Source organism: Pteropus vampyrus, unplaced genomic scaffold (genome assembly GCF_000151845.1).
Source record: "Pteropus vampyrus isolate Shadow unplaced genomic scaffold, Pvam_2.0 Scaffold520, whole genome shotgun sequence".
NCBI lineage: Eukaryota > Metazoa > Chordata > Mammalia > Chiroptera > Pteropodidae > Pteropus > Pteropus vampyrus.
The window spans coordinates 130,616-142,768 of NW_011889301.1; the positions used below are offsets into that span (position 1 = coordinate 130,616).

Below are 12,153 nucleotides of genomic sequence, written 5' to 3' on the forward strand. Positions count from 1 at the left end.
ACGACTCAATAACACCAACAACAAAAAAAACGATCCAGTCAAAAAATGGGAAGAGGACCTGAATAGACACTTCTCCTTAGAGGATATACAAATGGCCAACAAATGTATGAAAAGATACTCAACATAGCTAGCCATTAGGGAAATGCAAATCAGAACCACAATGAGATATCATCTCACACCTGTTAGAATAGTTGTAATCAACAGGACAAGTAATAACAAATGTTGGAGAGGATGTGGAGAAAAGGAACCCTCATACACTGCTGGTGGGACTGCAGATTGGTACAGCCACTATGGAAAACAGTATAGAGGTTCCTCAAAAAACTAAGACTTGATCTACCATATGATCCAGCAATCCCTCAACTGGGTATTTACCCCAAAGACTTAAAAAAATCATATCCGAAAAGATATTTGCCCACCGATGTTCATAGCAGCATTATTCACAGTGGCCAGGACATGGAAGCAACTGAAATGTCCTACGATAGATGATTTGCTAAAGAAGCTGTGGTACATATATACAATGGAATATTACTCAGCCATCAGAAGAGATGAAATACTGCCATTTGCGACAACATGGATGGACCTTGAGATAATCATGCTAAGTGAAATAAACCAGACAGGAAAAGTTGAAAATCACATGATATCACTTATATGTGGGACATAAACCTAAAAGCAACAAATGAGCAGAACAAACAAACAGAGACTCATGGACGTGGACTATAGACTAGTGGTTACCAGAGGGCAGGGGAGGAGGGAGGAAGGAGGAGGTAAATGGGGTAAAGGGGTCAAATATAGGGGAGTAGAGGGAGTATGAAGTGGGTAAAAGGGACCAAATATATGGTAGCTAAAGGAAACTGGACTTTGGGTGGTAAACACAATAAAATATACAGATGTCAAATGATAATGTACACTTGAAAATTATATAATTGTATTAACCAATGTTACCCCAATAAACTTAATTTAAAAAAATTTCCTACTTCCAAAATGAGATAATAATTGTACCTACTTTTTAAGGTTGTTGTAAAGATTAAATGAGTTCATATATGGTTCTTTGTATCTGGCGCATAGTAAGTGCTGTACGTGTGGGCTGTTCTTGGTATTAGTTGAGCAACAATCAGACCAAGTATCTTTTCTTTTGGTTACTTTTCTTAGTGACTGTGCCAAGTGATAGAGAGCTTGGCAGAGCCTATGGTGATGGTAGCAATGACTCATTCCTCTCCCCTTTCAGTCTGCCTAGGGATCACCAGGGTCAAGGCAGAGGTAGCTGAAGAGCAATAATCAGAATTACCAAATTAGAGTCTCAGCATAATGGTCAGGACACATACTGCTTGTTGTCAATCACTAGATTAAACACCAGAAATATAAAAATTTTGTTTTCTGCTTTAACTACTAAAAATAAAAACTGACTTGAAAAACTTTTAGGTTTGTTAGTAAGGTCCATTCATTCATTCAGATGAGCCCTAACACGTGCCTACTGTACCATCCTGAGAATTAAAATTATAACAACTGACTTTGTAAATGTACTTCTAATCATTCTCTGAGCATCAGTAGTTGTGTGGCTTAGAAGAAACGAAATGGTGTCAGGATGGGAGCAGCCTCCACTTCAGTTTTCCAGGCAGATTTAGAAAATAATTCCTAAGTAACTAGATATACTGAAAATTACCTTTTCAACTGATAAAAATTCTTATAATCATGTCCTTCGCTTGAAAGCATAAAGACATATAAAAGATGGAAAAAGCATGGATTTTTGCTGGGTTTGGATATTCTTCTTGGTAGAACAAAATTCATGTGACTCTTTCTGCCCCCTTAGGAGCCCTTGTTCATGGTAAAGCATAAACAGAATGACTCTGAGGAGGAAGAGGAGATGCCATGTGTCAGCCCGTGTCCTCTAGCTCTGAGACATCCAGGTGAGTGTGGAGGGGCCAGGCTCATGGGAGAGCCAGGCATCCAAGAGTCTCTTGGATAGTGACCCTGATGTTAACTGTTTCTTAAACTGCGACACTTTCAAGGGGGGAAATATTGCTGTTCACTGACTAAACTAAGGTGACTTTCCCAAATTTCCCACAATGATAAAGTCAACTTTTTTAACCTTTTTATTTGAACTACTTACAGAAAAGTTGCAAAAGTAGTTCATTGAGTTTCCGTATGTCCTTTTCCCAACTTTCCCCAATGTTAACATCTTATATTTTACATTTTATTTAACTATACCTTGTCAGGTTTTAAGGTAGTCATGAAACAGGTAAGAAAGTGTCCAACTAGTTTTTCTTAACTCTGTGTGCACCCGTTGAAGGAGAAGTATGGTCAACTGTCCTGACAGGCAAGCCACAGCCCGCTTTGTAGGGAATGAGATCTTAAATGACTGCTTCTGCCCTTTAGGCCTACATTCCCACGGCACATTCCCAGTTGACCTAGTTTGTCCTGTGTGCTTCTACATTGGCAATACTAGTCTCATAGATCATGACCATTCTTGAAAGATGCCTCTTCTTTGCACTGCATAAGCACTGTTTGGCCCAGGGACTAATTGCTTAGTTCAGTATACTTTAAAAATAAAGCAAATATCTAATTATTTCCAGTAGTTAAGAAAATAACTGGTAAAAAACAATTTTAAAAGAAAAGAACTGACAAAAACTTTAATAGTCCTTACCACTAGAGAGCTTATTGGTATTGCAGTGACTCAAATTTGTAGCAGCCTTTGAGGCTTTTATGTGGTTAAGAACCTAGTGTCAATTGTGGAGTACGGTGGTTATATACTTATTTGCTATCTCTGCCACCTCTTACAATGTTTCTACCATGATTTTTGAAAAAGGTTTTTGTTTTAAGATAATGGTAGATTCACATGCAGTTATATGAAATACTACAGGGAAAACCCATGTACTCTTATCCAGTTTCTCCCCCAGTGGTAACATCTTGCAAAACTATGGTACAGTATTACAACTAGAATATTGACATACAGTCAGGATACTAAAAAAAATTCATTACCACGTGATCATTCATGTTACTCTTTTATAGCCATTCTCACTTTCCTCCCATCTCTACCCCCTCCTGATCCCCTGGCAACTACTAATCTGTTCTCTATTTCCACAATTTTGTCATTTCAGGATTAACAAAGTAGAATCATACAATATGTATCCTTTGGGATTAAATGTTTTTACTCAGCATAATTTCATCCAAGTTACTGTGTGTGTCAATAGTTTATTCCTTTTTATTGCAGAGTGGTATTCCATGGTATGAATGTATCACAGACCATTTACTCACTGAGGGACACCTGGGTTGCTTCCAGTTTTTGTCTATTATAGTCATATCATATGTAAAGCTTCCAAAAACATTTATGTACTGATTTTTCTATTACCATAAATCTTCATTTCCCTAAAATGAACACTAACGAGTTCAATTTCTGGGTAGTTACATGTTTAGTTTTTTGAGAAACTGCTAAACTTATCCAGAGTGGTCAAACGATTTTACATTTCCAACTGCAGTGTATAGGTGATCTAGTTTCTCTGCAACTTTGCCAGCATTTGGTGTTGCCACTATTCATTTTAGACATTCTGATAGGTATATAGTGATAATCTCATTGTAGTTTTAATCTGCATTTCCCTAATGGCTAATTATATTAGACATCTTTTCATGTACAGCTTATTTGCTATCCGTGTATCTTTTGCGCATGTTCTAATTGGATTATTTGATTATTTACTCTTGAGTTTTGAAAATTCTTTATATATTCTAGACACTAATGTTTTGTTGGTTATATGATTTACAAATATTTTCTCCCACTCCATAGCTTGTCTTTTCATCCTCTTAACATGTTCTTGCAGAACAAAGGTTTTTAATTATGGCGAAGTTCAAACTATTTATTTTTTCCCTTGGGATCTTTTGTGTAAGGAATACTAGGTTGGCGCTCAAATTTTTACCCATGCACATTCATTTGCTCTAGCACCATTTGTTGAAAAAGCTGTCTTTACTCCATCGAATTGCTTTTTTATGTTTGTCAAAAATCATTTGGGCATACTTATTTAGGTTTATTTCTAAGTTCTCTATTCTGTTCCATTGATGTTTGTGTCTATTCCTCTTCCGGTACCACACAATCATGATTTGTTTAGCTATGTAAGTCTTGAAATTGGGTAGATGGATTACTCTCACTTTATTTGAAATTGTTATTAAAACAGTTTGTTCAAAATTCTTTTAACTATTTTAGTTCCTTTGCCTTTTCATGTAAATTTTAGAATAATCTTATATATACAAAAAAATCTTGCTGGGATTTTGATGGGAATTGGGTTAAACTTATATATCGGTTTGTAGAGAATTGACATCTTTACTATGTTGAGTCTTCTAACCAATGAACATGGTATATTTTTCCATTCTTTGATTTCTTTCATTAGCATCGTACAGTTTACAACATACAAGTCCTATGCATGTTGTTAGAATTGTATGAAAACGTTTCAATTTTTTAAGCAATTGTAAATGGAATTGCATTTTTTTAATTTCAGTATTCACATGTTCCTTGTTAGTATATAGAAATACAATTAATTTTTCTATGTTTATCTTTTATCCTGTGAGGTTTTTGGTCTGATGTGGTTTGGTTTTTTTTATAGATGCCTTGGGATTTTCTACATAGACAGTCATATCATATGTAAATATAAACAGTTTTATTTCTTCCTCTCTGATCAGTATGCTTTGCCTTTTCTTGCTTTATTGTAAAAGCTAGAACTTGAAGCATTACATTGAATAAGAGTGGTAAGAGCAGACAGTGTTGCCTTGTTCCAATTTTAGAGGAAAAGCATTGTCTTTTGCCATTAAATATAATGTTACCTATAGATTTTTTTGAACATGATCTTTTCTAAGTTGAGTGAATTCCACCTTGATTCCTACTTTTCTGAGAATGTTTTTTTATCATGAATGGATGTTGAATTTTGTCAGATGCATGTTCTTTATCAATTGATATAGTCATATGACTTTTTCGCTTTTGGCCTAGTAATATGGTGGATAACATTGATTGATAATTTGAAATATTCAACTAGCCTTGCATTCTGGGAATAAAGACTACTTGATCATGGTGAATAATTCTTTATATTGCTGAATTCTATTTGATCATATTTTGTTATGGATTTTTCTATATTCATGAAGGAAATTGGCCTGTAGTTTTCATTTCTTGTACTGTCTTTGTCAGGTTTGGCGTAATAAGAGCTTTTTCGGGAAGAGATTGTATAGAATTTGTATTAATTCTTCTTTAAACATTTGGTAAAAATTTCCAGTGAAACTGTCTAGGATATACCATAGATGAAGTATTCAAATACTAAAACTAACTCTTAAAAGCCAAATCATCCATTTATAAATTATTTTGATAGATATAAACTCTACTGAATATATTTTTTTTTCTTTTAACATGTTTATTATTTTAAATGCCAGTGTTGTACTGTGAAAATTTTGCCTTTAGAAGTACTGAGATGCTTTTTTAAGTTTTTCTCTTACTCTCATCACTACAGGTAAGATGTAAGCAATGTGTGCTTCTTGGTAACCTTTACTTTCAGCTTGTTGCCTCCAATCTACTTAAGAGCTTCAGAGAAGCCACTGGCTTTTAGTTTGGGAAATTTTGTTTTTAATACTTGAAACATGGTGACAGCCATTTTGGTTACTTACAGGCCTTATTTTTATATTTTTCCTTGTTCTTCAATATATTTGTGATAACTTTTAATTCGATCTTTAAATTCTGTAACATTCACTGACTGCCACACTATGACAGTGAGAAGAATTTCTTTTGTTCTGCCTCCAACTCAACAGAAGAAAGCTTTTTCAGGGATAGAGTTACAATCTTTGGGCTAATAGCTAGATCATGATAATTCTGCTATTGATTCTTCCTGTTATATGCCTTGGCTTTTCTTTCTTTATAAATTTATTATACTCTGTATTCCCAGGAGGAAAGGACTAGGCAAACATAAAATTGTGCTCAGGGAAAAAAAAGTAAATCTAGGTATCACTGGTTTCTAAAACAAACTGTAGTTAATAGAAGTTATCGGGACAAACTTGAGTTTCTTTGTATTAAGTGGAAATAATAATGAAACTGACCTAACATTTTAACACTGGTTATCTCTGGGTAGTGAAATACAGATGGTTTTTTAAAAAATATTTATTTATTGTCAAAGTTTCATATCACGAACATGTATCATCCCTATGATTGGAAGCAGTAAGTTATTAAAAACAAAATACAGTTGTTACAGTAGCTGTAATTCAGCTCAATGCTGAGAAGTATGCTATAGAACATTTCATCTTTAAAAGTAAAATTATCTGCATTATAACTCTGACAATTTAGTTACATACTCTAAGCTATGAGTATTCGAACTTTGACATGTCAGACACTATTGACTTGACCACATAGGAATGAGGAAGCCACGATTTGTTATCTCACTTATTTGGAAATTGTTGGACGAAAATAAAAATTGAGATTTCTTGATCAAGTGACATCAGTAAGGTAGCAGACCAGAAAACTACAGACCCTCCTTTTCCCAACAGTATATAGACCTGAATACCTCTGTGAGAACTCTAAGTAACAATTGAGAAGCTACAGCACCCAGAGCATTGTGAAACCAAGACAGAATTTTTGCTAAAGTGGTAGGAAAATTCATGATGTTTGACCCATTTGTTCTTCCCACTATGTAGCATATTGCAGCAATTGGAGGAGCTGCAATATGCTACATAGTGGGAAGAACAAGTGGGTCAAACATCATGAATTTTCACACACACAATGAAAATCCACCCTCAAGATTGAAACAAAATAGTAGACTGTGCATCCAACATTCTGGTTTCTCTGGGGTTGTCAGAGGGACTGGTTTCTGCCTCACCTGGTACAGAGCACAGCTGATAACAGCACCAGAGTTTGAAAGCTGCTGAAAACAGAACATGGCAGCATATTAAAGCTGCAGTTCCACAAGCAGACACCAGAGAGAGCAAAGAGATCAGAAAAGGCTTGGAAAGTCACTGAAACTCCTGGCTGCTTGGTAAATGTTTTCCCCTGAAGGAAGTGACTACTCTAAGATTAGGAGAGGTGGTTGTTTTTTCAAATGCCCAAATCCCAGCAAAAAAAAAAAAATATTATAAGGCATATGAAGAAATGAGAAAATGTGTCCCAAAGGAACAAAATAAAACTTCAGAAACCTACCCTAATGAACACAAATCCCTGAGATGCCTACAAAGAATTTAAAATAACTGTCATAAAGATGATCAGTGAGCTAAAAGAGAATACCAGTGGATGACTAAACAAAAGCGGGAAAACAATGCATGAACACAATGAGATTATCAATAAAAAGATGGAAACTATAAAAACAGCCAAATAAATTTTGGATCTGAAAAGGGTAATTGAACTTAAAAATTAATTAAAATAGTTCAACAAAAGACTTGGTAAGCCAGAAGAAAGAATGGGTGAACTTATAGATAAATCGTTTGAAATTATTGACTCAGAGGAACAAAAAGAAAAAAATGAAGAAAAGCAAAGAGACTTATAGGACACTATTAAGTGGACCAGTATACAACAAGTCTTCAGATAACATTATTTCATGATAATGTTGAAGAGAAAAAAAAAATCAATTCCTAGCCAGGGCCACAATCTGTGTGGAGTTTGCACATTCTCTCAATGTCTAAATGGGGACGCCAGTTTCCTCCCACAGATGTGCACATTAGGTTAATTGGTGTGTCTAAATTGTCCCAGTATGAACATGTGTGTGTGAGAGAGTTTGAGTGTGCCTTGCAATGGAATGGCATCCTGTCCAAGGTTGCTTTCTGCCTAACACTGTGAGCTGCCTAGATAGGCTCTGGCTACCCACAACTCTGAACTGGAATAAGCAAGTTAGAAAATAATTATCTAACTTATTTTTTATCATTCTTTCTTAAATGTATGTATGGCACACATTTATTTCAGTGTTTAATATTAGAAGTGTTTTAGGTCTTTATTTAGAAGTTTGGAGATGTTTTATAACCATAAATATGTTGTAGGAACTTAACTCTTGTTTATAGCAATTAGCCTGTGGTAAAATTGGTTTTGATATACATCATTTCACTTAAAGTCGTAGTTTCCAGAATCTATTGGTGACCGTAAGTGAGGACTTCCTGTGTGTTGTCTTACGAGGAGAAGAAAAAAGGGCAGAGAGCTTATTTGAAGAAAAGTCCACAAACTTCCCAGGTCTGAGGAGAAAATGGATATACAAACTCAAGGAACTCAAACAACTTAAACTAGGATACTTCCAAACAGAAGCATGCCAAAACACATTATAATCAAATTGTCGAAAGTCAAAGACAAAGAGAGAATCTTGAATGAAGCAAGAGAAAAGTGACTAGTCATATATAAAGGTCCATAAGATTGTCACTAAAATTTCCAGATCAGAAGAGAGTGAGGTGATATATTCAAACTGTTGAAAGAATAAAACTCAACCAAGGATACTATATCTGGCAAACTGTCCTTCAAAAAAGGAGAAATTAAGACTTACATAAAAGCTGAGAGATTTCATTCCAGTTAGTCCTTCTCTACAAAAAGCACTAAAGGAAGTCCTTCAATATGAAATAAAAGGACAGCAGATGGCAACTGTATGAAAAAATAAGTTTTTCTGGTAAAGGTACATACATGGATAAATATAGTAACATGGATAAATACGGTAATTTTGGTGCATAAAATTTAAATGACAAAAACAATCAAGAAATTATAAATCTATTTTAATGTATATAATATATAAAGATGTAATTTGTGACATCAGTAACATAAAGCAGGGGTGATAAAGCTATAAATCTGTGAGTAGAGTTTTTACGTAAGTAGAAGTTATCAACTTAAGATAGAATGCTATAGCTTTAGGATGTTTTGTGTAACTGGAATTGTAACCACAAAGAGAATATCTATGGAATATACACAAAAGAATGTGAGAATGCGATCAAAGCATACCATTACAAAAAAAAATCAACAAAACACAAGGCAATAAGGAGGGACAAAAATGATTCAAGACATACAGAAAACAATTAACAAAATGGCAATAGTAAGTTTTCTCTTATTGCTAATTACTTTAAATGTAACTGAATTAAACCCCTCAAACGAAAGATATAGATTGGCTGAATAAATTAATAAAACAGAATTTAACTATATCCTGTCTTACAAGAGACTCACCTTAGATCTGAGGACAGATTTAGACTGAAAGTGAAAGGGTAGAAAAAGATGTTCCATGGAAATAGTAACCAAAAGAGAGCAGGAGTAGCTACACTGTAAATCAGACAAAATAGACTTTAAATAAAAAATAGTCCAAAAAGACAAAGAGGGACATTTATATTGATAAAAGGATCACTTCACCAAGAAAATATAAGAATTGTAAATATCAAACCAAACGCTGAGGTTTGATTTGTAAAATTTATAATTCTTATATAAATTTATAATTCAGTGTGCCTAAATATATGAAGCAACCTTTGACAAAATTGAAAGGAGAAATAGACAGCAACACAATAGATTTCAGCACCCCACTTTCCAATAATGGATAGAAGACCCGGACTGAATTTCAATAAGGAAATACAGCACTTGAACAACACATTGACCAATTGGAACTAACAGACATGCATATATAGAACACTCCACCAAAGAGCAGTAAAATGTGCTTTATTCTAAGATGTAGATGGAACATTCTTCAGGATAGCACACATGTTAGACTACAAAACAAGTCTTAACAAATTCAAGATTAAAATCATAGAGTACCTTTTCTGATCACAGTGAAATGAAACTAGAAATCAGTAGCACAAGAAAAACTGAGAAATCCACAAATGCGGAAATTAAACAACATACTCTTAAACAACCAGTGGGTCAAAGAAGTTACCAGAGAAATGAGAAAATATCTTGATAAGAAAGAAAATGAAAATAAACTCAAAAGAAGCAAGAGGAAGGAAATAATAAAGATTAGAGCAGAGATAAATGAAATGGAAATAAAAAATAGAAAAAATCAACAAAACTATTGAGTTGGATTTTTTGAGAAAAGCAACAAAATTGACAAACCTTTAGTTAAATTAAGAAAAAGAGAGAGAAGACTCAAATACTAAAGTCTGAAATAAAAGAGGGGACATTACAACTGATGCCACAGAAATAGGAAAGGATTATAAGAGTACATACACTATGAACCATAAATAGAGAAAAATAGAAGAGGAGATACTGCTGAACTGTTTTTATGTGATAAGTATTACCCTGATACCAAAGCTAGACAAAAATACTAAAGAAAACTAAAAACGAATATCCCTGATGAATATTGAGGCAAAAATCCTCCACAAAGTACTAGTAAATTGAATTCAACAGCACATTGAAAGATCATAAACCATGATCAAGGGATATTTATTTCTAGAATGCAACATAACAAAATTAATCAGTATAATATACCACATTAAACAAATGAAGGACAAAAGCCACATGATTACCTCAACTGAGGCACATAAAACATTTGATAAGATTTATTACTGGAAAAAAAACTCAACAAGCCAGAAATATAAGTACTCTACCTCTAAATAAAAAAGCCATTTATGAAAAGTCCACAGATAACATGATACTCAACAGTGAAAGACTGAAAACGTTTTTTTAAAGGTCAGGAACAAGGAAAAGATGCCCACTCTTGCCAATTCTATTCAACACATATTGGACATCGTAGCCAGATCACTTAGATACAAATAAAATAAAGCAAAATAAAGTATCCAAATTGGAAAGGAATAAGTAAAATTATCAGTTCACAGATAATATGATCTAACATATGGAAAACCCAATAAATAGAAAACAATTCAGTAAAGTTGCAGGATACAAAACACTCAAAAATCAGTTGATTATTCACTAAAAGTGAATAATCAAAAGGAAATTAAGGAAATTCCATTTAAAATAGCATCAAAACAAATGAAATTCTTAGGAATAAACCTAGCAAAGGAATCGAAGGACTTGTATACTGAAAATTACAAAACATTGCTGAAAGAAATTAAAGACAAATAAATGGAAAGACATCCCATGTTCACAGATTTGAAGATTTAATATTGTTAAGATGTCCATACTACCTGAAGCGATCTGATTCAACAAAAGCCCTATGAAAATCTCGACAGCATTTTTTTTCAGAAATGGAAAAATTCATCCTAAAATTCACATGAAATCTCAAGGGACTCCAACCAAAAAGCAAAAACAGTTTTGAAAAAAGAGTAAAATTTTAGGACTCACACTTCCTGATTTTAAAACATATTCCAAAGCTACAGTAATTAAAACAGTGTGATACTACCATAAAGACAAATAGACCAATTGAATAGAATAGAGAGCCCAGAAATAAGCTCTTATATATATGGCCAAAATATATTTTTCAGGGATAACCAGACCACTCAGTGGAGAAAGGACAATCTCTTCAACAAATGGTATTGGGAAACTACATTCACATGCAAAAGAATGAAGATAGACACTTATCATCTGTCATATATAAAAATAAATCAAAATGAATTAGTGGCCTAAACATAAGACCCAAAACTATAAAGCTCCTATAAAACTATTAGGGTTCTCCAGAGAAACAGTACTAATTTTATATATATATAAAGTGTCTATCTTCATTCTTTTGCATGTGAATGTAGTTTCCCAATACCATTTGTTGAAGAGATTGTCCTTTCTCCATTGAGTGGTCTGGTTATCCCTGAAAAATATATTTTGGCCATATATAGAAAACCCATATGTATATGTGTATATATATATACACTTTTGCTGGAGGTGGGACCAGTGGAACCAAGCCCACTGGCAAAGAAGACTCATTAGAATTTAGGGGCTCAGTGTTCCCAGCTTCACTGGGGTCTTCTACATATTCCCATCCCAATTTACAGGATCATATTCCTTCCCACTCAGTGCCCTCACTTTACAGTAGACACTCTGTGAGGCTGAGAGTTCAGTTTGTATTATAATTCAGCCAGTTGCTGGATGAGGATTGATGTTTGATTTTCAGCAATATCAACCCTGGGGCCAGAGAAGATAAGGCCTTCTTCAGGGCATTCATGGAAGCTCTTAGGTCATTTATGCTTTAGTTGAGCAGGGGACCTGAATCTCAGAACTCAGCCTCTTCTCTCACCACTTTATCCAACAATATTGGGAGCAAGCAACACCATTATATTCCTTAGTTTTCCAAAAATGTTCAAAAGTATTTTATA

The 12,153-nt window shown here is 34.1% G+C and overlaps 1 pseudogene; it reads left to right on the forward strand.

Annotated features, from left to right (window-relative positions):
- LOC105307835 overlaps positions 1 to 12,153 on the forward strand; it is a 59,855-nt pseudogene that overhangs the window by 7,922 nt on the left and 39,780 nt on the right.